Source organism: Rattus rattus, chromosome 10 (assembly GCF_011064425.1).
Source record: "Rattus rattus isolate New Zealand chromosome 10, Rrattus_CSIRO_v1, whole genome shotgun sequence".
NCBI classification, from domain to species: domain Eukaryota; kingdom Metazoa; phylum Chordata; class Mammalia; order Rodentia; family Muridae; genus Rattus; species Rattus rattus.
Window position 1 is genome coordinate 57,975,786 of NC_046163.1, and position 17,414 is coordinate 57,993,199.

A 17,414-nucleotide genomic window follows, 5' to 3' on the forward strand; every position below is an offset into this window, starting at 1 on the left:
GCTGGGATTAAATGTGTGTGCCACTACCTCCTGGCCTTTAAGATGCTTTTCATCTTTTAAATCAGTGAGGGGTTAGCCACAGTCTAGAATAGAATGTAAAAAATTTAATTTATGGGCTGGAACAATAGCTCAGTCAATAGATGCTTACCACTCATGCGTGAGGACCTGAGTTCAATCCCCAGTAACCTTGTAAGTAGCCAGGCATGGCGGCATACTCCTGTAATCCCAGCATTAGGGAGTCAGAGCTGTGTGCATCCCTGGAGCTCGGTGACCAGCAAGTCTAGCCTGATTGGTGAGTTCTAGACCAGTGAGACCATACTTCAAAACATAGTCCATAGTCAGTCTCCGAGGAGTAACACCTGAGACTGGCCTCTGGCCTCCACGTGTACATACACGCACATGCGCATGCACATATACAACATGCATATGCACATGCTCACAAACACAGAAAAAGTATGTACCTGAAACTTTAAAAATCTCGCAGTTGTGGCTCCATGTGCTCTATGTCCTGTAGCCCTGGACACAGGGCTGTGTGACTTTTGGATTTGAGGCAACATCAGCTAAGCACCCAGATGTGAGCTACAGCGTGGGCACCCATTTTGTTTTAGCTTCTAGGTTTTATTAATGGCATCCTAGTGTATGCAGATGGCCAACACTCAGTTATTCACTGTGAAAAAGGATGACAGGCAGACAAGAGCTGAGCTCCTACCCCAACAAGTTTTCCCCAGCCAGGCACCCTGAGCCCTTGAATTTTCACTGGGAGAAATAAAATCTCTCCTGAGAGGTTTGCTCTTCTCTGACTTCTCTGTCAGAGACTAAGCCCATCTTGTGTTTAAGATCAGTACTCATAAGGATATCGGTGTTGGCTAAGCAAAGCCCCAGCTGCTCTCTTCTCTTCTGCATAGAGAGTATCTCTATAGAGCCATGGCCACAGCCTTTTTGGAAATGCAGGACTCCTAAAATAGGAGAAGCTTTGATCTAAGAGATCAACTTTCAGGTGAAGTAAAAGCAAGGGTTTATTTTGCTTTGCTTGCTAATTTTGACTCACTGGTGTGTGTGTGCTTGTGTGTACCCACAGATGTGGTTTGCATATGGAGGTCAGAATGTCTTTCAGAATCTGTTCACTCCCTGCACCATGTATGGCCCTGAAACTGAACTCGGGTCATCAGGCTTGGTGGCAAACACATTTACCCAGTGGGCTATCTCACTGACTGCTCCTGCCAACGATTCCTGACCCACCGGTCACATGGGTTACAGCCCCTGTCGTGTTTTCCTACTCATCCACAAAGCAGCCTGAACCTGTCAAAGAGGAAGGACTCGAGGAGCTGATGAGATGGCTTGGAAGCTAAGAGCACTGGCTGCTCTTCCAGAGGACCCAGGTTCAATTCCCAGCACCTAGATGGCAGCTCACAACTGTCTGTACCTCCAGTTCCAGGGAATACGTCTGTGTGTGTGTGTGTGTGTGTGTGTGTGTGTGTGTGTGTGTGTGTGTGTGTGTGTGTGTGTGTATACATATAGGGTTAGGGTGGCACTTGCCTGTAGTCATTGGGAAACAGAAGCAGATGATCTCTGAGCTTGAGGTGAGCCAGCTCTGGTCTCCAGAGCAAGTTGTGGGACAGCCAGGGCTACACAGAGAAACCTTGTCTCAGAACAACAAGGAAGGAAGGAAGGAAGGAAGGAAGGAAGGAAGGAAGGAAGGAAGGAAGGAAGGAAGGAAGGAAAAGGAAGGAAGAGAGGGAGGGAGGGAGGGAGGAAGGAAAAAGAATTGAAAAACCTGGGAGACAACAGGATTTTAGGAGCTATGGGTGAGCATGTATGAGTGGTTTTCTTTTGGTGATTACAGTGTGGTAGGACATACACATTTAAGCAAACGATAAATGGAAACAAAATTGGATATTTTTGAGACTATAAAAACAAATCTTCCAGATGATAGAGGACTCCCTTTCTAAACAGACATTGAGAAGGTTCTGCCTTCTCCAACTGCCCAGACGCAGATCTCCTGAGGAACAAGCCACTACACCACTCTGTGACGTCACATGAAGGCTGTCTCAGCATCCAGAGAGGGGAGAGGGCAGTGCAGCCAGCAGCCACGGCGGACATGCAGCTGCCTAGGAACCACGCGCCTTTCCTTCTCCGTCCTGTCTTTCAATAAAATGTGAGCTCTTCTGTAGAATGCCATGGTTAAAGGGCGCAGGGTGCTTCTTCAGCAAGGACGAGAGGCAGAGCAGAGTTTGTGCCTTAGGAGCTCCACAGGGAAATCTGCCACATTGTGGTACCTTTTGGAGACCCTTTCGAGCCTTTTGGTGGCTCTTGCTTCATGAGTCCAAATCTTTCCAGTCTGAACCAAGATCCCAGGAAAGCCCACCACTATCTAGAAGGCTGCTCTCAAGGCTGGGAGGCACATAGAGCCTATCTCCTGCAACTACCACCTTTTCAAAAGGACACATAAGCCAGTGGAAGCCGGACATGGTGGGGAAATGTCTTTGTCTCTCCCAGCAATGCATCTTAACTCTACAGTCAGTTTTAAGAAAGAGAAAATCAGTTTTCATAGTCCCTAATAAATTGCCACTAGGATTACCGACAAGCCATTTTAACACCTGCCATCTTTCCAGAGTCTGTGGATCGCTCCAAACAGGCTGCCGCTGACCCCTGAGAGCCAGTGCTGACCCCTGACAGCCAGTGGCTGTGGCTGGGCTCTAAAACTCACACAAGGTGAGTAGTGCTCTGGAGTTAGCCTTTAAAAAGCCACTAACACGCCAACTCCAGAGCCTCCCCTTGTCTACTGCCTGAGGAGCGCTGACACCATTCAAAGTGAGGTTTCATTTCCATGTGTGTTTCCTAATCCTGTCTTCACCTTCCAGACCTTTGGACGCGAGCTGTTAGGAGTGCATGGCTAAACTCCAGCCAAGTTAAAAGTCCTTCCTCTTTGGAAACACGGCTTTATGTTCCCATAAAGTCAGATTAACCCAGGGCTCATCGGCAGCCCACTGCTCCATCGGTCTCAGATATCCTGGGGATACAGTGATTTCTCATCTCAGGATAACTCACAGCCATCTGTAATGCATTCCCAGTTCTGCCTGGCTACTGCATGCATGTGGTGTACATTAATACATACAGACAAAACACTCATATACATAAATGAGGTCAATCTTTTTAAAAATTAAAACCCTAGCTGCACGGTGGTGGCACATACCTCCAGCACTCAGGAGGCAGAGGCAGGCAGATCTCTGAGTTCTAGGACAGCCTGGTCTACCGAAAGTTCCAGGACAGCCAGGGATACACAGAGAAACCCCCATCTTAAAAAGATAAAAGGTAGACGTTTGTGGAAGGTCTTAAGTCAGAGGTATACTGTGAAGGAGATTCAAGACCCGAGTTCCTGCTATTCCTCTTGTGGCTTCCCCTATGCCTCGAGGTAAAGAGCAGGCTCTACCCATGATATCCCCTACTGCCACGGGTCCAGAGCAACATGGGTAACTAGCTGAAATCCCAAAACTATGACCCTCTTTTAAAGTTGCTCTGCCTCTGGTACTTGTCACACTACTAGGCAGCCGACACAAACTACATCAGCCCTAACGGTTGCCATGACTACTGTGCACCTCGACCGACCGTTTGCCCCCAGCACTGCCTCACTATATCCTCAACACATGTTAGTTGAATTGGTTTATGACTTGATAAATATATGGACTTAGGATACATTATCTTGCACTGAACCGAGGTTTCTCAGTCTCCCTAGAAATTTCTGGAAGATTATTAACAACTATTTTGTTGTGTTTTATGTTTTATTTTGAGACTGGGCTTCACTATGTAGCCATGGCTGTCCTGCAACTTTCTCTGTAGACCAGGTTGGCCTTGAAGTCAGAGATCTGCCTGCCTCTGCCTCTGCCTCTCGAGTGCTGGGAGTGGCTGGGATTAAAGTCATGTGCCCACACCTCCTGGCTGGGTCTGAGTGACTGAAAAGTCTTTCCTAGAGTAGGTGCCAGCTCCATTTCTCAAGGTATAACCCCTGTCTTGTCTCCTCCCATCCCGGACACGCCTATGATCTTAGGAATCAGCCCTGGATGGTTGGGCTCTCCTAAAAGGCCTCTCTAAGTCCCCTCACTGGTTCCAGTGCAGGTGATGACCCCCCTCACCACTAGAGGGCAAACTTAAAACACTCAATGAGACAGCCTCCTGACTTACTGCACAAAGCAGCATGCTCTGGGGGTGACAGTGGTTCACCAGGAGAGCTTGTGTAACTAGGGGTGTTAAGGTCAGTTCTATGGCACCTGCTTCCTCTTGCAGTGAGGACAAGACAGGACAGCCCAGCCTGACCAGGGGAGCCCTCTGGCACCGATGCTATTTATAGCAAATCCCTCTGGGGTAAGGACAAGGCCCCATAAACAAGTATGAATGGCACCTTCCAGAGCAGAGTTCCAGAAGTTTCTCTGTGAGGCCCCACAACAGCTTCTCTGCCATTCAGTGAATCGTATTTGTGCCTGTCTAGACCTTGACCCGTGGTGTGGGTCGGGAGCCTGTCCTCTCTTGGCCCTTGGATTGCTTTTCACATCTGCTTTCCTTGTGTTCATTAGGGTTTTCTGTATTATTTTTTTAAGCCAATCACCTCCCCGGCCCCCACAACTGTAATCTCCGTCACAGGAATGATACATGGTTTCTTTCTCCTGGTAGAAACAGGTGTTCAATCCCTGCAAAGAACAGATTTGGCTAACTTGGGCAAACACACTAGAGACAGAATTCTTCTTTTTTTTTAATCTCCTTTACAACATTTGGCTATCTGAGGATAATCTCCACATGATAGATGAGCCCTGAGCGGGGGCTGCAAACATGTAGAGGTGTCCCTTGACAGTCCCACTGCGGGACTGTGCTGACCGCCCCTCTCACCACACAGCCCTGCCCGCCTCACACCTCCCTCCTAGCAAAGAGTCTACCTTGAACCACTCAGAACCCATCTCCTTCATGTAAGGAATGGGATCAGCTCAGGACCCTCAAGACCAGGTTCTTAACAAAAAGGGGATTTGCTCAGAGTGACAAAGGGCAGGAAATAGACAAAGACAGGAGATAGAGGGAGAGGAGGAGGAGCAAGGCAGAGGGGACGGGGATGTTTGTCCTGGAGACAAAGCACTGACCTGAATAGAGAGGAGACAGACTCATAGGCAAATGGTGGTTTATAAAGGCAAAGGAGGCTTTGACTAGCTAGACTTCAGTACATTGATAGCTGGCCCTGGGTAGTCAGCCTCTGGAGGAGGAGAGACAAATAAGGAAATAGACTTTGGTGGCTGGCTTTAGGAATGGAATCTAATGGTTTTCACTGAGGCAGAGGGGATCTGGGAGAAGGGCAAGGCCAGTCAGACCCATGTTTGCCATAGTCAAGCTGGCCAGAGTCCCTTCAATTTCCACCTATAATTAAAGCTGGATGTGAGATTTGAAAACGAGCCATGGTGGCATCTCATGCCAAGGGGTCCTCGATGTGATAAGGGCCAAAATGATACCACAATGCAGGGAGACTACCAACGCCATTGAGTCTGTCAGTCAGTTATCCAGTGAGAACACATCCTGAGACAAATCATCTTGGAAAGTAGGTTTATTTGGGTCATGATTTTGAGGCTTCAGTTCATGACCAGTTTGCCTGTGCTTTAGACATGGGATGGAACAGTAGATCATGGCGAGAGCACTCTGCAGCAGAGGCCCATTTACCTCATGGTCGGGTAAAGAGGTTACCTCACGAAGAGAAAGCAAAGAGGAAGGGGTGGGGTCCCGATCTCCATCCTTTCCTTCCTGACTGCCTTTCCTTCCTAAAAACTTATTTCTGTGTCTGTGTGAGTGTGGTGCACCCTCAGAAGCCAAATGAAGCCTGAAAGATAAAAGTTTTAAAGTTGCCCCCCTAGACACAAAGTTTAGAGCAGAAAAAGAAAACAGGTTAGGCCCCAGAATTGTATGTTCCAAGAAGCCTCTCCTAGGGCTATAGAATGGGTAATTACATTGGCCAGCTCAACAGCTTTCCCCCAGAAACTAGCTGACCATAAATCTTAGAGAACAATCTTGAGAAGCAGGAAACAACTTCTCCTAGGAACTAGCGGACCATGAAGTTAAACAATCTGAGAAGTAAGAGACAGCTTCTCCTAGGAAACAATCTTGGGAGACAGAGAGTTCTTCCTTGTGATTTTTCACTGTTATTCTATGACGCCATCCCTGCCCCCTCAGGTTGTGGTTTCTCCCTTTAAATACCTCTTCTCCCAGCCTCTCGGGGTCGAACTCCACTGCCCCTGCGTGGGATACGAGTCTCGACCCCAGTGCACTGGTTGCTATCGATAAACCTCATGTGATTACAACAAGGATGGTCTTGTGTGAGTTCTTGGGGGGTTGCGTCATCCCGAGACTTGAGTGAGGGTCTCCCCACTCCGGGGGTCTTTCAAAGCCAATCTTCAGAAGTCTGTTCTTTCCTTCCACCTGGGTCCAGGGGTTAAACACTGGTCACTGGGTTTTTGTGGCAAGTACTTTTACCTGCTGACCCCACTCCTCACCAGCCTTCCCACAATCCCTTCCAAGGACACACTCCCAATTCAGACCTCTCACTCGGCCCCACCTCTGACAGGTTCCATCCTTACCTTAACGCTGGGGACCACAATTTTAACACATAGGCCTCTGGGAAGATCTGAACTATAGCAAAGCCTCAAATAATTTCAGGTCATTTTAAGTCCTTTCTCCCTAGAGAAGCCAGTGAGTACGTCTCTAACGCAGGCTGATTTAGGCTTCTGCCTCTAGTGACTGAAGAGACCTAATGTGCCATTTAATGGGTGTCACTAGAGCCATTTTTTTTTTAATTTTAGATGAGGTGAAAGTAACCCAGGTTAGTCCCAAACTCCCTGGGTAGCCAAGGCAGGCCTTTAACTTCTTATCCTTCTGATTCTGTCTCTCGGGTACTGCAATTATGAGCATGTACTACCATACCCTGCTTAAACCATCTTCTGGTGAATAATTGTATTTTGTGTAACTGAAGAACTTTCTTCTTTTTATATTTTCCTGTACATGTGTGCATATGAGGTAAGTGTGTATGTGTGTGTGTATATGTGTGTGTCTGTGTGTGTCTGTGTCTGTGTGTCTGTGTGTGATGTGTATGTAAGCCAGAAAGAAAACAACCTCAGTCATCACTCAGGAGCAGTCCACTTATTTTTCGAGACAGGATCTCTCTGGCTTAAGACCCACTAGGCTAGCTAGGCCCGGCCAGTGAGCACTGTGGATCTATCGCCCGGCTCTGCCTTCCCGGTGCTGTGATTACAAAAGCATGCCACAATGTAGCCTTTTAAACATTGGTCCTTGGTATGGAATTCAGTTCCTTGTGTTTACAAGGCAAGGACTACACTGGCTGAGCCATTTCCCCGGGGGGGACCCCCAAACATTTTGTCTTTCCATTTTTAATTAAGATTTCAATACAAGCAAATTGCAAATAAAAAACATCACCTGGCAAAAACATTTTCAAAACAGACAGAACTTTGAGGGAGAACTCTGAGGCTGTTTATCTAGGTTCAAGGCAGTTTCTATTTTTAAAAGGCCCCGATCAGAATAACTTCAGGTCTTCCTCTGGTTGGGAGAGAGAAGACTTGACACCTCTGCTGGTTTCTATGACAACCATCAACAGCTAAGATAATGCCAATAAAAGAACTAGGGGACTTGGTAATTTTGCCACTTTGTGTGTTATGTGCAGCCAGATCATAGTTAATTTATTCTGAAGGCAAATGCATAGTCCATGAGCCAACCTCTGTGGTGTCTCCAGTGTTGAGGGGAGTGTGGGTGGGGTAGCAAGAGAGGTCAAGCTGGGGGGCTCCCTCTCCATGGGATCTGCAGATGTGTTTCTTGCGGCTTTGGAAGAGATTAGTTGGTGACCTACTTCCTGTTACACAAGTTATGCTGTCATGATTCCAGAGGGCGGTGCTCAAAATAGCCCTGAGCATTTGTGTTCCGTGAAAGCTCAGAGGCAGGCACATGTGCTTCCCCACAAAGAAGTGGATTCCACAGCCCAGGCATTTTGAGGGCTCCATCTCAAGCATTCGTGGCACAGGCTGCAGGCTCCAGGTTGGAGACAGGGACACTGAAGTGTCTGTCTGCCCCTGCCTTCTCACGTCATCCCCTAAGAAACGGATCTCTCAGAAACACCTGGCCTTACGACGATTCTTTGCACAAGGTACAGGGCCCTTTGATAAGGAACCATAGGCCACCTCTGCCTTCGTCTGAAACAATGTTCTCCGGATGTTCGGCTGAGGCTTTTCTACAGCACGCTAAGAAATCAGAACTGACCGGGCAGTGGTGGCACACACCTTTAATCCCCGCACTCAGGAGGCTAAGGGAGAAGCATCCCTGTGAGTTCAAGGCCAGCCTGGTCTACAGAGTGAGCTCTAGGACAGCCAGGGCTATGCAGAGAAACCTGTCTAGAAGAAAAAAAAAAAAAAAACGAAACAAAATGAAAAGCAACAACAAGAAGGGGATTCGGACCTAGAGGGATGTCGCTCAGGTTCACAGACAAAACTTGCCTAGCATTGGGAAGCCCTGGGTTGGATGCTGTGCACATCGCTGGGCATGGAGACACACAGCTACCCCAGCAGTTGAGGGAAGGGAAGGAGGATCAGATATGGAAGTCATTCTTGGCGAGTTCAAAGCCAACCCTATCTCGGAAAACAAACAACAGCTTTCATCCTAAAGGCCGCACTGGAGCACTACATAAGAGTCCGTAGCCTCACCCCACTTCCAGTCCTCTGTCTGTCTCTACTCCCCTCAGCTTCCTGTTCCTGCTACCACGATGGACAGCTAACCCTCTGGAGGCATCGGCCCCAAAGAAAGCGACAACGAAACCCCTCTTTCTTCTATAACTGGCTCTCGGTTGCGGCATTTTATCGCAGCCACAGAAAAGTAACTACCACAGGCAGGAGACAGGTTTTCTACTCGCTCCGTCCGTTGTGTAGGTGAGAACACAAGTCCGTCTACACTTGCTTCTCTGCATGTCCCTTCTCCGTGATTAGCGGCCACTGTTCCCAGGAGCACCTCAGGAAGAACAGGCTGACATTCTCAACACCAGTCTGATGGATGGATGTGTCGAGGCCTGTGTTTTTCTGTCCCTGTGTCTGGCAGAGATGTGTTTGTTCGGGGCTAATGGTGTGCTGGGCTCAGTGCTAGGCAACATGACCCTCGGCCTCCTGAAATTTAACGTTTTGGGGTAACAAGGTCACCAAACGTCCTTCCTAAAGAATAGGAGCAGGCTACATGTTTAGGCTGTGTCTCTTGGTAGCAAGCACTGCATGAGTTAAGCAGGGGAAACCAACCTCTGTTGAGAGCCACTGTGTTCCAGGACCTGGGGAAAAACTGTTACCCGCCTTAAAGTCACATCAGATCTATGAGGTTCTTTATTCTTTTATAAGAACTGAAGTAACTCAGTGAGATTCAGAGACACCCACCGGCACAAGCTTAGAAAATGGCTGAGTCAGAACATGAACTCAGACTTTCCCCAGCCCTAATTCCTGCAAAATACATCCTCCCAAACAGAACAATAATTAACTCGGCCTTCTGGAAAAAGCAGGAGGTCAGAGTCTGTGAGTGGCATGTCCAAGGTCGCTGGCATAGCCAGTTGAGCTGGTACCAACCAGAAGTCTGCGCTCTCTGGCTCTCTGGCATTTCCTTAGCTCAGCTGCAGCCTGTTCCCCACACTTTTCTTTTCTTTTTTTTTTTTTCCCAGAGCTGGGGACTGAACCCAGGGCCTTGCTAGGCAAGCGCTCTACCACTGAGCTAAATCCCCAACCCCTCCCCACACTTTTCTTTCCTTGTGCCAGATGATGGTTGTCACCAGTTATATCATCTGTGAAGTGGCATCTTGACTGTCACTTTCAAAAAGACGGCGTGGCGAAGCAGGTGGACGCTGCTTCTTGTCTCTGAGGCCCTCACAGATCTGTACTCCAGGTACAGACCCGGAAACTGAGGCCACCCTTTTGCCTCACGTTGGCTATTCCTGACCTACTAGTCACACCAGGTTCCATCTCACTATACAACTGACACTTCCTCAGGCCCCGAGCGTTCTGCTTCAGCTCCATCCAGACTGGTGGCTCCAAGCAGGCAGTCAGGAAACCAGAGTTCGCTATTTTACCAGTTTCTGTTTCTCGGCTTGGTAGCACTCAGTGTGTGTAGAACGCAGAAAGAATTGTATAAACAAACTGAGCATTAATGACTAGCAGGGGTGGTGGTGGCAGGGGCATGTGCTTCTTGCCCAGTTCTGGAAGGAACCAGGAGCATCTGCATTGGCCTTGGACCCCTGTGGCACCTCCTTCTGTTGGCTCAGCTCCCCTGGAGAACCCTGACTGTTACAAATGCTCGGTGCCTCCAAGACGAGCACAAGTAGATAAAACATTCCCATATTAATATTGATTGCTAGGTATTCGTGAGGACGTTGCAATGTCTACTGTGGGTGCTTGCACACCTCCTGTGACAGACATACACAATTCCGTGGCTAAGCAGGAAGAGGAACGGAATCTGCTGCTGCTGGTGCTTACATTGTGTCCCTAATGTCCCTCATACAGTAACACAAAAATAGGGGAAACAGCAAAAAGGCAAGACTGGCCTTTTGTGTTTGGCTAATGCTTCAGTTGCTCTAAAAAGTGCTTAGTTAGAAGCTTAGGTAGAGTGGGTACATCTGTGATCCCAGCATTCAATAGTCAGAGATGGAGGATAGGAAGAAAATTTGAGGCCAGGCTGGACTGCATGTGAGAATCCATGCTGTAAAGGGGTAATGGGAAAAAGATAAGGGAGAGGAGGAGGAGGAAGAGGAAGAGGAAGAGGAAGAAGAGGAGGAAGAGGAGGAGGAAGAGGAAGAAGAAGAGGAGGAGGAAGAGGAAGAGGAGGAAGAGGAAGAGGGAGGAGGAGGAAGAGGAAGAGGAGGAAGAGGAAGAGGAGGAAGAGGAGGAGGAGGAAGAGGAGGAGGAGGAAGAGGAAGAGGAGGAAGAGGAAGAAGAGGAGGATGAAGAGGAAGAGGAAGAAGAAGAGGAAGAGGAAGAGGAGGAGGAGGAAGAAGAGGAGGAAGAAAAGAGAAGCTTAGTTTATGGCCGTGATCTCTCCAAGAGAGTGAACCAGGTATCACCTGTGTCTTGAAACAGAAGGGCCTCTAAGATGCCTACGGCTAAAGATGCCGTGGGCACAGAGTCAAAGTCTAGTCAAAACCGTGGGAAGAGTGATCAGAGTGCCTGGGGCCTTTGTATTTGGGAAATGTTTGTGCCAAGGAAAGCACACAGCCTATGAGCAAGAACCAGAGAGCTCCATCTAGTGATTCCAGTGAGTTCTTCTCTGATAAAATTAGTATGAAGAAAGCAGGACTCTCCTTCCCGGGCAAATAAAACACAGAGCACCAAACCATTCCACACACCCAACACATGTAAGCCACATTTTTATATATTTATAGTTTATATATGTAACATATATTTATTTATAAATATATATAAATCAAAATACTTTATGTGGCAAATTTTATGCTTATAAAACTATATACTGGCAAGTAAATAATTTCATTAATTTAGGAGCACCAGCCCTTACCACGTGGACACCTTCTGTATTGATGTCATCACTTCTTGTAGGCTGTATCATTGTTTTAGGGTTTCTATTGTTACAACAAAATACCGTGACTGAAAAACAAGTTAGGGAGGAAAGGGTTCAGTTTACATTTCCACATTGTTGTCCATCACTGAAGGAAGCCAGGACAGGAACTCAGACTCCTGGAGGCAGGGGCTGATGCAGAGGCCATGGAGGGTGCTGCTCACTGGTTTGCTCAGCCTCTTTCTTATAGGACCCAGGAGCACTGGCCCAGAGATGGCACCAACTACAATGGGCTGGACCTTCCCCATGAATCACTAAGAAATGTCTTACAGCTGGATCCTATGAAGGCATTTTCTCAATTGACAGGCCCTTCTTTCAGATAATTCTGGCTTATCTCATGTTGACACAGACTAGCCAGCACAACTGACCCCTTGTCAATGTGACACACACAAACACAGAACTATTAAGCCACAACTCTTCCTTTCTTATTCATCCGCAAGATCTCATATTAAAATAATAACTTCAAAAGTCCCACAGTCTTTCAAAATTCAAATGCATTAAAATTTCAGTCACTTTAAAATAGCCAATCTCTTTTAAAATCTAAAGTCTTTTAAAATTCAAAGACTCTCAACTGTGGGCTCTGGTAAAATAAAAAATAAATACCTTTTTTTTTTTTAAACTGAGAAAGAGAAGAACCAGAGCACAGTCACAATCTGAACAAAGTAAAACTAAACTCCCAACGGTATAAATAACAGAATGCCCAATGTCTGGGATCTACTCACAATCTTCTAGGCTCCTTCAAAGGACTTGGGTCACTTCTGCAGCTCTGCCTTCTGCTGCACACACAGCTTGTCTTCTAGGCTCTGGTTGACTCCATTCCACTGCTGTTCGTGGTTATACCACCATGGTACCAGCATCTCCAGAATGCTGGGGTCTTCTGCTGCAACTGGGCTGCACCCTCACCAATAGCCTCTCCTAGGCTCTCTTTACGGTGCCAGACCTCGACTCCTTTGCATGACCTCCTTCCGTCCTGGGCCCCCAACTGCCACTGAAGCGGCACCTTCACCAATGGCCTTTCCTGGCCTCTCACAGTGCCAAGCCTTGGCCGCTCTTCATGACCCCTTCATGCCTTCCAAACCAGTACCACCTGGGTGATTCTTACACTATCAAGTTCAGCTGCCAACTCGAGGTATAACCTTGGTTGCTGTCTTCGTTATGGTCAAAACACCATGACCAAAAAGCAAGTGGGAGAGGAAAGAGTTTATTCAGTTTACAGTACCATACTGCTGTTCACCATTGAAGGGAATCAAGACAGGAATTCAACAAACGGCAGAATCCTGGAGGCAGGAGCTGATGCAGAGGCCATGAAAGAGTGCTGCTTACTGGCTTGCTTCCCCTGATTTGCTCAGACTGCTTTCTTACAGAGCCAAGGACCACCAGTGCAGGGACGACACCACCCATAATGGTCTGGGTCCTCCTTCACTGATCACTAGCTGAGAAAATGCCTTACAGCTGGCATTACAGCTGGGTCTCACGGAGGCATTACCTTAACTGAGGCTCCTTCTCTGATGACTCAAGCTTGTGTCAAGTTCACATGTAACACCAGCCAGTACAGCCACTTCTGGGTCACAGCTTCTGTGTGCTCTCAGAAACACTTCCCAGAAGATTTGCCTCAATGATGATCTCTTCTTAATCACCACTAATTTCTCAGCTCCAGGCAACCAGCATTGAGCATTCCAGCAAAGCAGAGTTCATTTTAATAGTTCCGGTATCTTGTTAATCACAGCCGACTCTTCAGCCCCAGCTGACCAGAACCCCAGATTCTTCACACAAAAAGCCTGGTAGGGTCATTGCTTCCCTCTGAAATTTCACAAGCCAGGTCTCCATCATCTGTACTGCTTTTAAAACTCATTGACTTTTCTAGCCCAAAGTTCAAAAGTCCTTCCACAATCCTCACAAAAACATGGCCAGGTCTGTCCCAGCAATGCCTAATTACCCTGGTACTAACTTGTCTTAAGGTTTCTATTGCAGCAACAAAAACACCATGACCAAACAGCAAGTTGAGGAGGAAACAGTTTATTGAGCTTACACTCTACATTGTAGTCCATCACGGAAGGAAGCCAGGACAGGAACTTGAACAGGGCAGGAACCTGGGGACAGAAGCTGATGCAGAAGCCATGGAGAGGGCTACTTACTGCCTTGTTTCACCTGGCTTGCTCAGCCTGCTTTCTTATCAAATCAAGGACCACCAGCCCAGAACGGCACCACCCACAATGGGCAGGGCCCTCCCCGAACAATCACTAATTAATGAAATACCTTACTGCTGGCTCCTATGGAGGCATTTTCTCAGTCGAGGCTCCCTCATTTCAGATAACTCTATCTTGTATCAGGTTGACATTGATACTAGCCAACACAATTACCCTTGTGATTATAAAATGTGTGTCGTTTAAGATGTTCTTTACAATGTTTTTTCTTCTTACAAGCACTTGGAATTTTGCATATGTTTATGTTACTAAGTTCATATAACACATAGGAAAAAAAAGTAAAACTTTTGGGAAGCATTCATTTGTATGTGAGAGAGCAAGAGTGAAAGAGAAAAGGACAAAGTCCTAAAGCCAGTCGAGCCCAGCATTTACTCAACTATCATTAATGCTAGGCAGCCAAGGTTATGACCCAGGGATAACAGAGCCTGGGTCTAGGTGGGTCAAGGGCTGGAGCCTTTGCCTGTCTGCATATATTCCTGGAAGACAGGGACGGGTGTCACTGACAGAGAAACAAAATGCAGTCTTCTCTGAGGACCGTGAGTCACATCACATACGGAATGTGACAACTCACACGTGGAGGCAGCAGATGGCAACTGCAGAAATAGTGTGTCTGACAGCTAGGTGTGTGTGGGTAATTAGCTCAAGCCGACACGCGATAAAAATAAGTGTGTCTTAGTTAGGGTTTCTATTACTGTGACTAAAACACCATGACCGTAAGCAACTTGGGGAGGGAAGGGTTTATTTCATTTGTACCTACACATCACTGTCCATCACATAAGGAAGCCAGGGCAGGAACCCAAGCAGAGCAGGAACCTGGAGGCAGGAGCTGATGCAGAGGCCAGGAGGACTGCTTTACTGGATGTTCCTCGTCACTTTCTCAGCCTGCCTTCTTTTTTTTTTTGGTTCTTTTTTTCGGAGCTGGGGACCGAACCCAGGGCCTTGCGCTTCCTCGGCAAGCGCTCTACCACTGAGCTAAATCCTCAACCCCTCAGCCTGCCTTCTAAACAGAACCCAGGACCACCAGTCCAGGAATAGCACCTCCCACAGTGAGCTGAGCCATTCATCAAGAAAAATGTACCATAGGCTAATCTCGTGGCGACATTTTCTCAACTGGATTTCCTTCTTTTAAAAAATGACACTAGTTTGTGTCAAGCTGACATAAAACCAGACAGCACAGTATGTTATTAGAGTACTTTTCATTTTACTATCATCCAGATATCAACAACCAAAACAACTGTCATATTTGAGATGCAAATATATTTTTACCTTTTGGTGCCAATATATGTCCTGAATTAATATGAAGTAGGCCCAGACAATATGCATGTTATAGCTTGGATGTGCTTTGAGCATGTTTCCCAAGAGTTTGTGTATTGGAGCTGGGCACTGATAAGAAAACTAGGAGCCAAGTATTCAAACATATGAGACCATTCTCACGAAAGTCACCACATTCCACTCCCTGACCCCTACAGGCCCATGGCCATATCATAATACAAAAGCATTTGGTTCAATTTCAAAAGTCCCCTCAGTCTTTCAGTCTCGACTTCGTTCTAAAGCCCAAAGTCAAGCCTCTTCTAAGACTCAAAGAAATTTATTTTCTCGTCTTTTTGTTTTTGTTTTCTTAAGACAGGGCTTTTCCCTGTGTAGTTCTGGCTACCCGGAACTTGCTCTGTAGACAGGGCTGGCATCTAACTCAGAGATCTGCCTGCCTCTTCCTTCAGAGTGTTAGGATAAAGAGGCATGTGGCACTATCACTTAGCTCAAAACAATTTCTTAATTTTCACCCCACATAAAGTCACACATTCCCGACAGAAGTGTGTATTACATTTATTTATTTAAGGTGCGTATGTGAGTATCTCAGAGGACAGCTTTAAAAAGCTTGGTTCTGTCTACCATGTGTGTCTCTGGGATTGAACTAGGTCCAGGCTTAATGGCAGGTATCATAATGTACTAAAACATCTCTCTAGCCTTTCTTGTTCGTTTCTTTGGTTTGGTTTGGTCAGCATCTCTCACTGAACTGGAGCTCCCTGACTCAGCCAGAGTGGCTGGCCCTAGTCATCCTCCTGCCTCTACCTCTCCAGAGCAGTGTCCAGCAGACCCTGGCTTCTACGTGGGTGTTGGGACCTAACTCAGGTCCTCTTGCTTGCACAGCAAGCCTTTTAGTGATGAAGACATCTCCCTAGACTCCACATTTTCTGAGGTTTCCATCTGATCAGCTGGCTGATGCCAACCATGTTACCTGCCTTGTCTTCCTTATCTTCACTTCCTGTTACGATCAGCAATAACAGCCAGTGGCAGCATACATTTCTCCCCTGGGCCCACGAACATGCTTCTCTCCTTTTCCCTCACCTACCTTGCTCATTTTGGCAGAGAGCCTTTGCTCAGTACCATTGACTTTATTTAGAATTTGACATTTTTTTTTGTTCATTGTGATTTTTTTTTAAAAAAATACTTACCTAAAATAGTTCCCTCAATTACTCTCTCAATTCTTCTATATCTAAACCCTGCTAATCTGGGCCAGTACTGGCTTCTTCTCAGAGCTTTCTCAGTGAATTAAAACAATTATCATATAACACGAGGGTGCTCAGCACAGTGTTTGGCACCGCCAACTCTATATCCTGGGTCAAGTATCTTCTCTTGCTTATAGATTGCTTGAGTTAGATTAGTTCCTCTCCTCATTTACATATTCACATTGATTACGATTAAGCTATCAATCCCAAATTAGGGATAGCAATGATGCTGTCATAGCCATGTCTTTATAGGTCCTATTTAGGAGCCTAACACACATGAGGCTCCCTGGGAATGCTTGCTGGAGGGCATTAAATGACTTTTTAGATGGATACAAATAACACAGCTACAAAATTAAATCGAGGAATTCTATATCTACAGCATGAGCTAGAAAGATAGCTCAGCCAATAAAGGCTAGGCTCTCAATCAAAAATGTATCTATAGCCTGTTATAGCTTAGAGGTTGAGTGTCCCCTACAGGCCCATGTATTAAAAGGTTGGTTCTAGGTAGTAGGCATGTGTAAAACTCTCAGAATCTTTTTTTCTTTTCTTTTTCCAAAACAGGGTTTCTTTCTTGTGTATCCCTGGCTGTCCTGGAACTCACTCTGCAGACCAGGGTGGCCTCAAACTCACAGAGATCTGCTTGCCTCTGCTTCCGGAGTGCTGGGATTAAAAGCAAGTGCCACCACATTCTGGCCTCTTCCTCCTACTGATCTTGGTATGTGATGTATCTGTTTTGATGGTTGGTGTCTCTGTGTTAGATCTAAGCTCTGAGGTTCTGGGGAACTACTGTTTGGAGGTGGTGGAGGCTTTGGTGGGAGCTAAAGTCCTTAAATCACTGGGGAGATGACTACAAGAGAGAATGTAGGAACCAACTCCTTCTATCTTTGTTTCTTGGTCACAAAGAGAGTAGTTTGTGGGGGCTGGAGAGATGGCTCAGTGTTTCTTAACCACTGGTTGTTCTTTCAAAGGACCCAGGTTCAATTCCCAGCACCCACATGTTCAGAGGACTCCAGTCCCAGGGGTCCTGAATCCCTCCTAACACCAATGCACAAAAAATAAAATCTTAAAAAAAGGAGTAATTTGC